Source organism: Arachis stenosperma, chromosome 3, assembly GCF_014773155.1.
Source record: "Arachis stenosperma cultivar V10309 chromosome 3, arast.V10309.gnm1.PFL2, whole genome shotgun sequence".
In the NCBI taxonomy this organism is placed as follows: Eukaryota; Viridiplantae; Streptophyta; class Magnoliopsida; order Fabales; family Fabaceae; genus Arachis; species Arachis stenosperma.
Window position 1 is genome coordinate 1017055 of NC_080379.1, and position 12429 is coordinate 1029483.

The window sequence follows — 12429 nt, forward strand, 5'->3', positions numbered from 1 at the left end:
TCTTCTTGCATTTTTTCGAATTTATGCATGTGTCTTCATTAATCTTCAAGTTGATTCTTGATGATTTCCTTGTTTTGATCTTTGAATTCTATTGACTTGAGTGTTTTGTTAGTGTCAGTAGTATACAAACTGCTAAGTTTGGTGTCTTGCGTGCATTATCTATTTGATTTTAGTTGCATTTTGATTATTCCTCATTATTAAAAATCCAAAAATATTTTTAATTTGTGTCTTTTCAAGTCAATAATACAGAGAATTGAAGATACAGAACATACAGCAGAGGAATTACACAGAAAAAGCTGGGCGTTCAAAATGCCCAGTGAAGAAGGACAGACTGGCGTTTAAACGCCAGCCAGGGTACCTGGTTGGGCGTTTAACGCCCAAAAAGGTAGCATTTTGGGCGTTAAACGCCAGAATGGATACCATTCTGGGCGTTTAACGCCAGGATGGCACAAGGGGGAAGATTTTGTTTTTCAAATCAATTTTTTTCAAGTTTTCAAAGTTTTTCAAAATCAAATCTTTTTCAAATCATATCTTTTCAATCAAATGTTTTCAAAATCAATTTCTTTCCTTTTTCAAAGATACTTACTAACAATTAATGATTTGATTGAACATCTCAAGTTTGTTACCTTTTCTGTTGAGAAAGGTTTAATGTTTGAATCATATCTTTTCTTGTTAGGCAAGTCATTAATTTTTAAAATCAAATATTTTCAAAATTGTTTTTCAAATCATATCTTCTCAATCACATCTTTTTAAAACCAATCATATCTTTTTTTAATCACATCTTTTTCAAAATAGTTTTCAATCAAATCTTTTTGATTTCTAATTTCAAAATCTTTTTCAAAAATCACTTGATTTCTTCCCCACTTTTATTTTCGAAAATCAATTAGTGTTTTTCAAAATGTTTTTAAAATCTTTTACTTAATTTTCGAAAATTACTTCCCTTCTTCTCACATCCTTCTATTTATGGACTAACACTATCCCTTAATGCAGAATTCGAACTCCATCTTCTTTGATAAGTTCGAATTTTCTACCTCTGTCTTCCATTTTTCTTTTCTTCTGACACCTCAAGGAATCTCTATACTGTGACATAGAGGATTCCATATTTTCTTGTTCTCTTCTCTTTCATATGAGCAGGAACAAAGACAAAGGCATTCTTGTTGAAGCTGACCCTGAACCTGAGAGGACCTTGAAGCAAAAGCTAAGAGAAGCTAAGGCACAACTCTCTGTAGAGGACCTAACCGAATTCTTCAAAGGAGAAGAAGATATGGCAGCCGAAAACAACAACAATGCCAACAATGCAAGGAAGGTGCTGGGTGACTTTACTGCACCTACTCCCGACTTCTATGGGAGAAGCATCTCTATCCCTGCCATTGGAGCAAACAACTTTGAGCTTAAGCCTCAGTTAGTTTCTCTAATGCAACAGAATTGCAAGTTCCATGGACTTCCACTGGAAGATCCTCATCAGTTTTTAGCTGAGTTCTTGCAAATCTGTGACACAGTCAAGACTAATGGGGTTGACCCTGAGGTCTACAGACTGATGCTATTCCCTTTTGCTGTAAGAGACAGAGCTAGAATATGGTTGGACTCTCAACCTAAAGAAAGCCTGGACTCTTGGGAAAAGCTAGTCAATGCCTTCTTGGCAAAGTTCTTTCCACCTCAAAAATTGAGTAAGCTTAGAGTGGAAGTCCAAACCTTCAGACAGAAGGATGGTGAATCCCTCTATGAAGCTTGGGAAAGATACAAACAATTGATCAGAAAATGTCCTTCAGACATGCTTTCTAAATGGAGCATCATAGGTATTTTCTATGATGGTCTGTCTGAACTATCCAAGATGTCCTTGGATAGCTCTGCTGGAGGATCTCTTCATCTGAAGAAGACGCCTACAGAAGCTCAAGAGCTCATTGAAATGGTTGCAAATAACCAATTCATGTACACTTCTGAAAGGAATCCTGTGAACAATGGGACAAGTCAGAAGAAAGGAGTTCTTGAGATTGATACTCTGAATGCCATACTGGCTCAGAACAAGATATTGACTCAACAAGTCAATTTGATTTCTCAAAGTCTGTCTGGAATGCAAAATGCACCTGGCAGTACTAAGGAAGCTTCATCTGAAGAAGAAGCTTATGATCCTGAGAACCCTTCAATGGAAGAGGTGAATTACCTAGGAGAACCCTATGGAAACACCTATAATTCTTCATGGAGAAATCACCCAAATTTCTCATGGAAGAATCAAGAGAGACCTCAACAAGGTTTCAACAATAATGGTGGAAGAAACAGGTTTAGCAATGGCAAGCCTTTTCCATCATCTTCTCAGCAACAGACAGAGAATTCTAAGCAGAACCCCTCTGACTTAGCAACCATGGTCTCTGATCTAATCAAAACCACTCAAAGTTTCATGACTGAAACAAGGTCCTCCATAAGAAATTTGGAGGCACAAGTGGGACAGCTGAGTAAGAAAATTACTGAACTCCCTCCTAGTACTCTCCCAAGCAATACAGAAGAAAATCCAAAAGGAGAGTGCAAGGCCATCAACATGGCCGAATTTGGAGAGGAAGGAGAGGAAGTGAACGCCACTGAGGAAGACCTCAGTGGGCGTGCACTGACCTCCAACGAGTTCCCTAATGAGGAACCATGGGAATCTGAGGCTCAAAATGAGACCATAGAGATTCCATTGGACTTACTTCTGCCTTTCATGAGCTCTGATGAGTATTCTTCCTCTGAAGAGGATGAATATGTCACTGAAGAGCAAGTTGCTAAATACCTTGGAGCAATCATGAAGCTAAATGACAAGTTATTTGGAAATGAGACTTGGGAGGATGAACCTCCTTTGCTCACCAAAGAACTGGATGACTTGTCTAGGCAGAAATTACCTCAAAAGAGACAAGATCCTGGGAAGTTTTCCATACCTTGTACCATAGGCACCATGACCTTCAAGAAGGCTCTGTGTGACTTAGGGTCAAGTGTAAACCTCATGCCTCTCTCTGTAATGGAGAAGCTAGGGATCTTTGAGGTACAAGCTGCAAGAATCTCATTAGAGATGGCAGACAATTCAAGAAAACAAGTTCATGGACTTGTAGAGAATGTTCTGGTAAAGATTGAAGACCATTACATCCCTGCTGATTTCATAGCCCTAGAGACTGGGAAATGCATGGATGAATCTATCATCCTTGGCAGACCCTTCCTAGCCACAGCAAAGGCTGTGATTGATGTTGATGGAGGTGAACTGATCATTCAAGTGAATGAAAAATCCTATGTGTTTAAGGCTCAAGGATATCCCTCTGTCATCATGGAGAGGAAGCATGAAGAGCTTCTCTCAAATCAGAGACAAACAGAGCCCCCACAGTCAAACTCTAAGTTTGGTGTTGGGAGGCCACAACCAAACTCTAAGTTTGGTGTTGAACCCCCACATTCAAACTCTAAGTTTGGTGTTGGGAGGTTCCAACATTGCTCTGAGTATCTGTGAGGCTCCATGAGAGCCCTCTGTCAAGCTACTGACATTAAAGAAGCGCTTGTTGGGAGGCAACCCAATGTTATATTTAATCTATTTTCCTTTGTTATTTTATGTTTTTTGTAGGTTGATGATCATAAGAAGTCACAAAATCAATTGAAAAAGCAAAAACAGAATGAAAAACAGGAAGAAAAATAGCACACCCTGGAGGAAGAACTCACTGGCGTTTAAACGCCAGTGAGGCTAGCAGTTGGGCGTTTAACGCCCAGTCTGGCACCATTCTGGGCGTTTAACGCCAGAAAGGGGCACCAGACTGGCGTTAAACGCCAGGAAAGGGCAAGAACCTGGCGTTAAACGCCAGAAATGGGCACCAGCCCGGCGTTTAACGCCAGAATTGGCTCAAAACGTGTTTTTGAATGCCATTTGGTGCAGGAATGACTTTTCCTTGACACCTAAGGATCTGTGGACCCCACAGGATCCCCACCAACCCCACCACCCTCTCTCTTCTTCACCCATTCACCAATCACCCCAACACAATGCTTTGCTAGTTCAAACATAAAACTTGATTGGAAAAAATTAAAGAAACCATTAAGAGTTAGAATAGCTGACAAATCAATACATAAAATTGACCAAAAAACAGAGATGACTGAAATTTTTATTCAAAATTATCGGTTCATTGTTCCATCTATATATATGTTAGATTCTGGAATGGATTTTATCATAGGAAATAACTTTTTAAAACTATATCATCCATTCATTCAAGAATTAACATATATAGTTTTAAAAGCTCCACATGATTCTTCAATAAATCAAAAATCAAAACGTATAAAAATACCAACTACTACTATAGATAAGATCTTAAAATTTAAAATATTTTCTATATTAGAAACATGTTATTTAAATTTATACTTTCAGATAAACATTCCAAAAAATAATCTTGAAATAAAGATAGAGGAACTTTTGGATGAAATTTGTGCTGAAAATCCTTTAGATATTAAAAATACAAATAACGAATTAGTAAGCATTAAATTAAAAGATCCTACAAAAGAGATAAATGTTCCAAATAAAATTCCTTATTCCGCAAGAGATAGAGAAGAGTTCTCTTTAGAATGTAGAGATCTTTTGGAGAAAGGAATTATAAGATTAAGTAAAAGTCCTCATGCGGCTCCAGCCTTTTATGTCGAAAACAATAATGAAATTAAAAGGAGAAAACGAAGAATGGTTATTAACTATAAGAAAATGAATGAAGCAACTATTGGTGATGCTCATAAACTTCCAAGAAAAGATTCTATGTTAGAAAAAATAAAAGGAGCGACTTGGTTTTCATCTCTTGATGCAAAATCAGGATATTGGCAACTTCGTTTAGACGAAGAAACAAAGAAATTAACTGCTTTTACTTGCCCAACAAAAGAATCAACAAGTGTGTTACTCTATGAATGGAATGTATTACCATTTGGATTAAAACAAGCTCCAGGTATTTATCAAAGATTTATGGAAGAAAATCTAAAAGACTTAAATGAATTTGTTTTAGTGTACATTGATGATATACTAATTTTTACAAAACAGAATAAAGAAGATCATCTTCAAAAATTATTAATAGTTTTAGAAAGATGTAAAGAAAAAGGACTAATTCTTAGCAAAAAGAAAGTAAGAATAGCAAAACAAGAAATAGAGTTTCTTGGATTAATTCTATCCACTCAAGGAAAGCTAAAACTTCAGCCAAATGTCCTAGAAAAGGTAAATTTATTTCCTAATAAAATAGAAGATAGAAAATAATTACAAAGATTTTTAGGATGTATAAATTATATTTCTGATCAAGGATTTTTAAAGAATATAACAGAACACACTAAAAGCTTATTTCCAAAAATAAGTACTAAAAAAGAATGGAAATGGGATGAAAAAGACAGTATGCAAATTCAAATGATTAAACAATTATGTGAAAAATTTTCAGAACTTTATATTCCATAAGAAAATGACTACTTAATAGTAGAAACAGATGCTTCAGACATAACCTGGTCAGGATGTCTAAAAGCTAAGAAAGCTATAAAAAGTTTGGAACAAGAAAAAGAATCACTAGATTCTAAATATTCCCCAAAGGAATTACTTTGCAGGTATATTTCAGGGACTTTTACTCCAACAGAACGGAGATATACCACTCATGAAAAGGAAACTCTAGCAGCAATTAAATCTCTTAAGAAATGGAAAATTGATTTACTACCCAGAGAATTTACATTAAGGACAGACTCAAGTTATCTAACAGGTTTCATACGATATAATTTAAAAGTTGATTATAATCATGGACGATTGGTAAGATGGCAATTATTTTTGTTACAATATCCAATAAAAATTGAATATATTAAGGGTGACAAAAATGTTATTGCAGATACATTAACAAGAGAATGGAGTTCGTCTACAACGCATTAGATCAAGAAATTCAGAAATACGAACAAGAACTTGAAAAATGCAAGCATTGTCAGCAAATAAGAACACAGATCCAATCCCTCAAAAAGGCCATCGAAGCAATCAAATCAACACAACAACCAAAACCATCAGAGTTCAGCCAGCTAAGCGTGGTGGACAAATCAGGTGAAGAAAAAATTCCAGAAAATAAAACAATTGCTGAAATTATCAAAAAATCCACCCAAGATAAAAAATATTATGTAATTTATAATGGCCCCATGAAAGGAGTATATGATGCCTGGGAAAAAGCAGCACCATTTACACATCAATCAAGGATAATTCATAAAGGAGGGTTTTTAACACTGGAAGAAGCAAATGAATCTTTCAGGGAATATGAAGCTCTTCATCCAGAGCAAACCCTAAAAAGAGCAGATAAAGCTCCAATTCAAACCCAGAGAATAGGAATAATAAGAAACATTCCTACAAGGGCCGAAATCAAGGAAAAGAAAAGGGTCTGTAGATCAAATCTCAGAGAAACCCTTAACATAGTCCTAAATTGGACTGAAGAAAAAAGGGCAATCTTGGGATATTATCCTATTGCCAAAGAACAGCTAACAAAGCTGGTTATTGATGAGCGGATAATTTGTATGCTTTTTGGCACTGTTTTTAGTATGTTTTTAGTATCTTTTAGTTAGTTTTTAATATATTTTTATTAGTTTTTAATTAAAATTCACTTTTCTGGACTTTACTATGAGTTTGTGTGTTTTTCTGTGATTTCAGGTATTTTCTGACTGAAATTGAGGGTCCTGAGCAAAAATCTGATCCAGAGACTGAAAAGGACTGCAGATGCTGTTGGATTCTGACCTCCCTGCACTCAAAGTGGATTTTCTGGAGCTACAGAAGCCCAATTGGCGCGCTCTCAACGGCATTGGAAAGTAGACATCCAGGGCTTTCCAGCAATATATAATAGTCCATACTTTGTCCAAGATTTGATGGCCCAAACCCGCGTAGCAATCCGGCCTCAGAAATTCCAGCGTTAAACGCCGGAACTGGAATAAAAGTTGGAGTTAAACGCCCAAACTGGCACCAAAGCTGGCGTTTAACTCCAGAAAAGGTCTCTACACGAATTTCCTTGATTGCTCAGCCCAAGCACACACCAAGTGGGCCCAGAAGTGGATTTTTCTGTCATTTACTCATTTCTGTAAACCTTAGGATACTAGTTTTACTACATATAGGACCTTTTGACATTGTAATCAGTACCGGATGATCTCATAACATTTTGTACACGTTTCTTTCCACAGTATGAGTCTCTAAACCCCATGGTTGGGGTGAGGAGCTCTGCTGTATCTTGATGGATTAATGCAATTACTACTGTTTCTTATTCAATCATGCTTGCTTCCATTCTAAGATAACACTTGTTCTTAATCCGGATGAATGTGATGATCCGTGACAATCATCATCATTCTCAACCATGAACATGTGCCTGACAAGCACCTCTGTTCTATCTCAGATTGAGTAGTTATCTCTTGGATTCTTCGGAGTCTTCGTGGTATAGGCAGGACCTGATGGCAGCATTCAAGAGAATCCGGAAGGTCTAAACCTTGTCTGTGGTATTCTAAGTAGGATTCAATGATTGAATGACTGTGACGTGCTTCAAACCTGTAACCTACTGGGCGTTAGTGACAGACGCAAAAGAGTGATTCTATTCCGGTAGGGGAGGGAACCAAACCGGTGATTGGCGGCGCTGTGACAGAGTGCTTTGCATTAGCTTTCACTGCGCGGATGGGAGGTAGCTGCTGACAACAGTGAGACCTTACACGAGCTTGCCATGGAAGGAGACATGCGTGTTTGATGAAGAAGACAGTAGGAAAGCAGAGATTCGGAAGATGGAGCATCTCCAAACCTCAACCCATTCTCCATTACTGCAATACAAGTAACCATTACATGTTCTTTTGCTTTTCACAATCAATCCTGATAATTTCTGATATCCTGACTAAGATTTACAAGATAACCATAGCTTGCTTCAAGCCGACAACCTCCGTGGGATCGACCCTTGCTCACGCAAGGTATTACTTGGACGACCCAGTGCACTTGCTGGTTAGTTGTGCGGAGTTGCAAAAGTGTGATTGCAATTTCGTGCACCAAGTTTTTGGCGCCGTTGCCGGGGATTGTTCGAGTTTGGACAACTGACGGCTTGTCTTGTTGCTTAGATTAGGACTGTTTTATTTTTGTTGGTTTAGAGTCTTTTTAGTTGAGTCTAGTTCATATTCTAAGTTTGGTGTCAATTGCATGCTTTCTGTTTTTCTTCTTTTAATTTTCGAATTTTTCTTGCATGTTCTCAGTCCCTTTTTGATTCATAAAAGTTCTAAGTTTGGTGTCCTCTTTGTGTTTTTCCTCTAAAATTTTCGAAAAAAATTAGTGTTTGATTTTCTAAAATTTTAAGTTTGGTGTCTTTTTGTGTTTTTCTCTTTCCTCTTTTTAAAAAATCAAATCTTTTTCATAAAAATTTTTCAATCATATCTTCTTAATTGCTGTTTTCAAAATCTTTTTCTTTACTAATTGATTTAGTTCTCAATTTGCTTTGATCTTATTTTATTTTTAAATTTTCGAATTTTATTATATTTTTCCTTTATCTTGTTTTATTTTATTTTCAATTTTCTTTTTTTTCGGTTATTTCAAAAAATTTTTAAAAAAAAAAAAAAAAAAACAAACAACATTTATCTCCTTGCAATTATCATCATTTCCCTTTTGTCCATGATGGACTTAAGTGGAATTAACCAGTCCAGAAGGACTCTGGGGTCCTATGCCAACCCCAGTACAGCTGCATATGGGAGTAGCATCTGTGTACCCCCCATCAAAGCAAGCAGCTTTGAGCTAAACCCTCAACTCATTATCATAGTGCAGCAAAATTGCCAGTATTCCGGTCTTCCAGAGGAAGAACCTACTGAGTTTCTGGCACAATTTTTACAAATTGCTGACACAATACGTGATAAAGAGGTAGATCAGGATGTCTACAGACTGTTACTGTTTCCATTTGCTGTAAAAGATCAAGCAAAAAGGTGGTTGAATAACCAACCTACAGCAAGCATAAAGACATGGAAACAGTTATCAGAAAAATTCCTGAATCATTTTTACCCTCCAAAAAGGATGACCCAGCTAAGGCTGGACATCCAAGGCTTTAAACAAGAGGATAATGAATCCCTTTATGATGCCTGGGAGAGGTATAGAGGTATGCTAAGAAAATGTCCCTCTGAAATGTTCTCAGAGTGGGTACAGTTAGACATTTTCTACTATGGGCTCACAGAAAAAGCTCAGATGTCTTTAGACCACTCAGCTGGTGGATCTATACACATGAGAAAGACAATTGAAGAAGCTCAAGAGCTTATAGACACTGTTGCTAGAAACCAATACTTGTATTCTAGCAATGAGTGCTCTCCAAAAGAGGAAGTCATTGACCCTAGTCCTCAAGAACAGATAACAGAGCTTAATCAACAATTGCTCCTGATGACAGAACAGTTAGCAGAATTTAAAGAAATGCTCCATGATACTAAGGTTGCTAACAAGAGCATAGAACTACAGTTGAATCAAGCAAAACAGCAAATATCTAAACAAATAACAGAAGAATGTCAAGCAGTTCAACTGAGGAGTGGGAAAACACTGAATGCCACTGCTAGAAAGAGCAAGAAGTCAATTAAGGAACAGTTGACAGAGGATGACCAAGTCACTTTTCAAAATCCCTCTGAGGACAGTAAGAGCCCAGAGAGGAATATTATTGGCGTTCAAACGCCAGAAAGGGAAGGAAAGTTGGCGTTAAACGCCCATTCCTTGCCCAAAACTGGCGTTCAAACGCCAGAACAGGGAGGAAAGCTGGCGTTAAACGCCCAATCCCTGCCCAGTTCTGGCGTTCAAACGCCAGAAAAGGGGGAGAAGTTGGCGTTTAACGCCCAAACTTCATCCACTCCTGGCGTTCAAACGCCCAAGGAGAATCAGGAACCTGAGAGTTCTGATAATTATCCCCCTAACAAGGCTTCTTCAACCATTTCTGTAAGGAATAAACCTGCAGCATCTAAGGTCGAAGAATATCAAGCCAAGATGCCTTATCCTCAGAAACTCCGCAAAGCGGAACAGGATAAGCAATTTGCCCGCTTTGCAGACTATTTAAGGACTCTTGAAATAAAGATTCCTTTTGCAGAGGCACTTGAGCAAATACCTTCTTATGCTAAGTTCATGAAAGAGATCTTAAGTCATAAGAAGGATTGGAGAGAAACTGAAAAAGTGTTTCTCACTGAAGAATGCAGTGCAGTCATTCTAAAAAGCTTACCAGAAAAGCTTCAAGATCCTGGAAGCTTTCTGATACCATGCACACTGGAAGGCACTCACACCAGGGTGGCCTTATGTGATCTTGGAGCAAGTATCAATTTAATACCTGCATCCACTATCAGAAAGCTTGGGTTGATTGGAGAAGTCAAACCAACCAGGATATGCCTCCAACTTGCTGATGGCTCCATTAAACACCCATCAGGCATAATAGAGGACATGATTGTCAAGGTTGGGCCATTTGCCTTTCCAACAGACTTTGTGGTGCTGGAAATGGAGGAGCATAAAAATGCAACTCTCATTCTAGGAAGACCCTTCCTAGCAACTGGACGAACTCTCATTGATGTACAAAAGGGAGAAGTAACCTTGAGAGTCAATGAGGATGAGTTCAAGTTGAATGCTGTAAAAGCTATGCAGCATCCAGACACACCAGAGGACTGCATGGGCGCTGACATTATTGACTCTCTGGTAGAAGAGATCAATATGGCTGAAAGCCTAGAATCAGAACTTGAGAACATCCTCAAGGATGCTCAAACTGATCAGGAAGCGCCAGAGGAGGCAATGGAATTTTCGAAAATTCCTCAGGAGGAGGATAAGCCTCCTAAGCCTGAACTCAAACCATTACCACCATCCCTGAAATATGCATTTCTGGGAGAGGGTGACACTTTTCCAGTGATTATAAGCTCTGCCTTAAATTCACAGGAAGAGGAAGCACTGATTAAAGTGCTAAGGACACACAAGACAGCTCTTGGGTGGTCCATAAGTGATCTCAAGGGCATTAGCCCAGCCAGATGCATGCACAAGATCCTATTGGAGGATAATGCCAAACCAGTGGTTCAACCACAGAGGAGGCTAAATCCTGCCATGAAGGAGGTGGTGCAGAAAGAGGTCACTAAATTACTGGAGGCTGGGATTATTTATCCTATTTCTGATAGCCCCTGGGTGAGCCCTGTCCAAGTTGTTCCCAAAAAGGGAGGCATGACAGTGGTTCATAATGAAAAAAATGAACTGGTTCCTACAAGGACAGTCACAGGGTGGCGCATGTGTATTGACTACAGAAGACTCAATACAGCCACCAGAAAGGATCATTTTCCTTTACCATTCATAGACCAAATGCTAGAAAGACTAGCTGGCCATGATTACTACTGCTTTTTGGATGGCTATTCAGGCTACAACCAAATTGCAGTAGACCCTCAGGACCAAGAGAAAACAGCATTCACCTGCCCTTCAGGCGTGTTTGCCTATAGGAGAATGCCTTTTGGTCTGTGCAATGCACCTGCAACCTTTCAGAGGTGCATGCTCTCTATCTTCTCAGATATGGTAGAGAAATTTCTGGAAGTCTTCATGGATGACTTTTCAGTATATGGAGACTCATTTAGCTCCTGTCTTAACCACCTATCACTTGTCCTGAAAAGATGCCAAGAGACTAACCTGGTTTTAAACTGGGAGAAATGTCACTTTATGGTGACTGAAGGAATTGTCCTTGGGCACAAAATTTCAAGCAGGGGAATAGAGGTGGATAAGGCAAAGGTAGAGGTAATTGAAAAATTACCACCACCTGCCAATGTTAAGGCAATCAGAAGCTTTCTGGGGCATGCAGGATTCTACAGAAGGTTTATCAAGGATTTTTCGAAAATTGCTAAACCTCTGAGTAACCTGCTAGCTGCTGACACGCCATTTGTGTTTGACACACAGTGTCTGCAGGCATTTGAGACCCTGAAAGCTAAACTGGTCACAGCACCAGTCATCTCTGCACCAGATTGGGCATTACCATTTGAATTAATGTGTGATGCCAGTGATCATGCCATTGGTGCAGTGTTGGGACAGAGGCATAACAAACTTCTGCATGTCATTTATTATGCTAGCCGTGTTCTAAGTGATGCACAGAAGAATTACACAACCACAGAAAAAGAGTTACTTGCAGTGGTCTATGCCATTGACAAGTTTAGATCCTACTTAGTGGGATCAAAGGTGATTGTGTACACTGACCATGCTGCTCTTAAATACTTACTCACAAAGCAGGATTCAAAACCCAGGCTTATCAGATGGGTATTGCTTCTGCAAGAGTTTGATATAGAAATAAAAGACAGAAAAGGGACAGAGAACCAAGTAGCTGATCATCTGTCCAGAATAGAGCCAGTAGTTGGGGCGTCCCTCCCTTCTACTGAGATCTCTGAGACCTTCCCAGATGAGCAACTATTTGCCATTCAGGAAGCTCCGTGGTTTGCAGACATTGCAAATTATAAAGCTGTGAGGTTCATACC

At 38.6% G+C, this 12429-nt stretch overlaps 1 non-coding gene across 1 annotated transcript; it reads right to left on the minus strand.

Moving 5' to 3' along the window:
- Nucleotides 1-1669: 1669 nt before the first annotated feature.
- LOC130972744 (small nucleolar RNA R71) lies at nt 1670-1777 on the minus strand. The gene has a single exon (XR_009083907.1). It is a non-coding gene; the product is annotated as a small nucleolar RNA R71 (small nucleolar RNA).
- Between the last annotated feature and the right edge of the window lie 10652 nt (nt 1778-12429).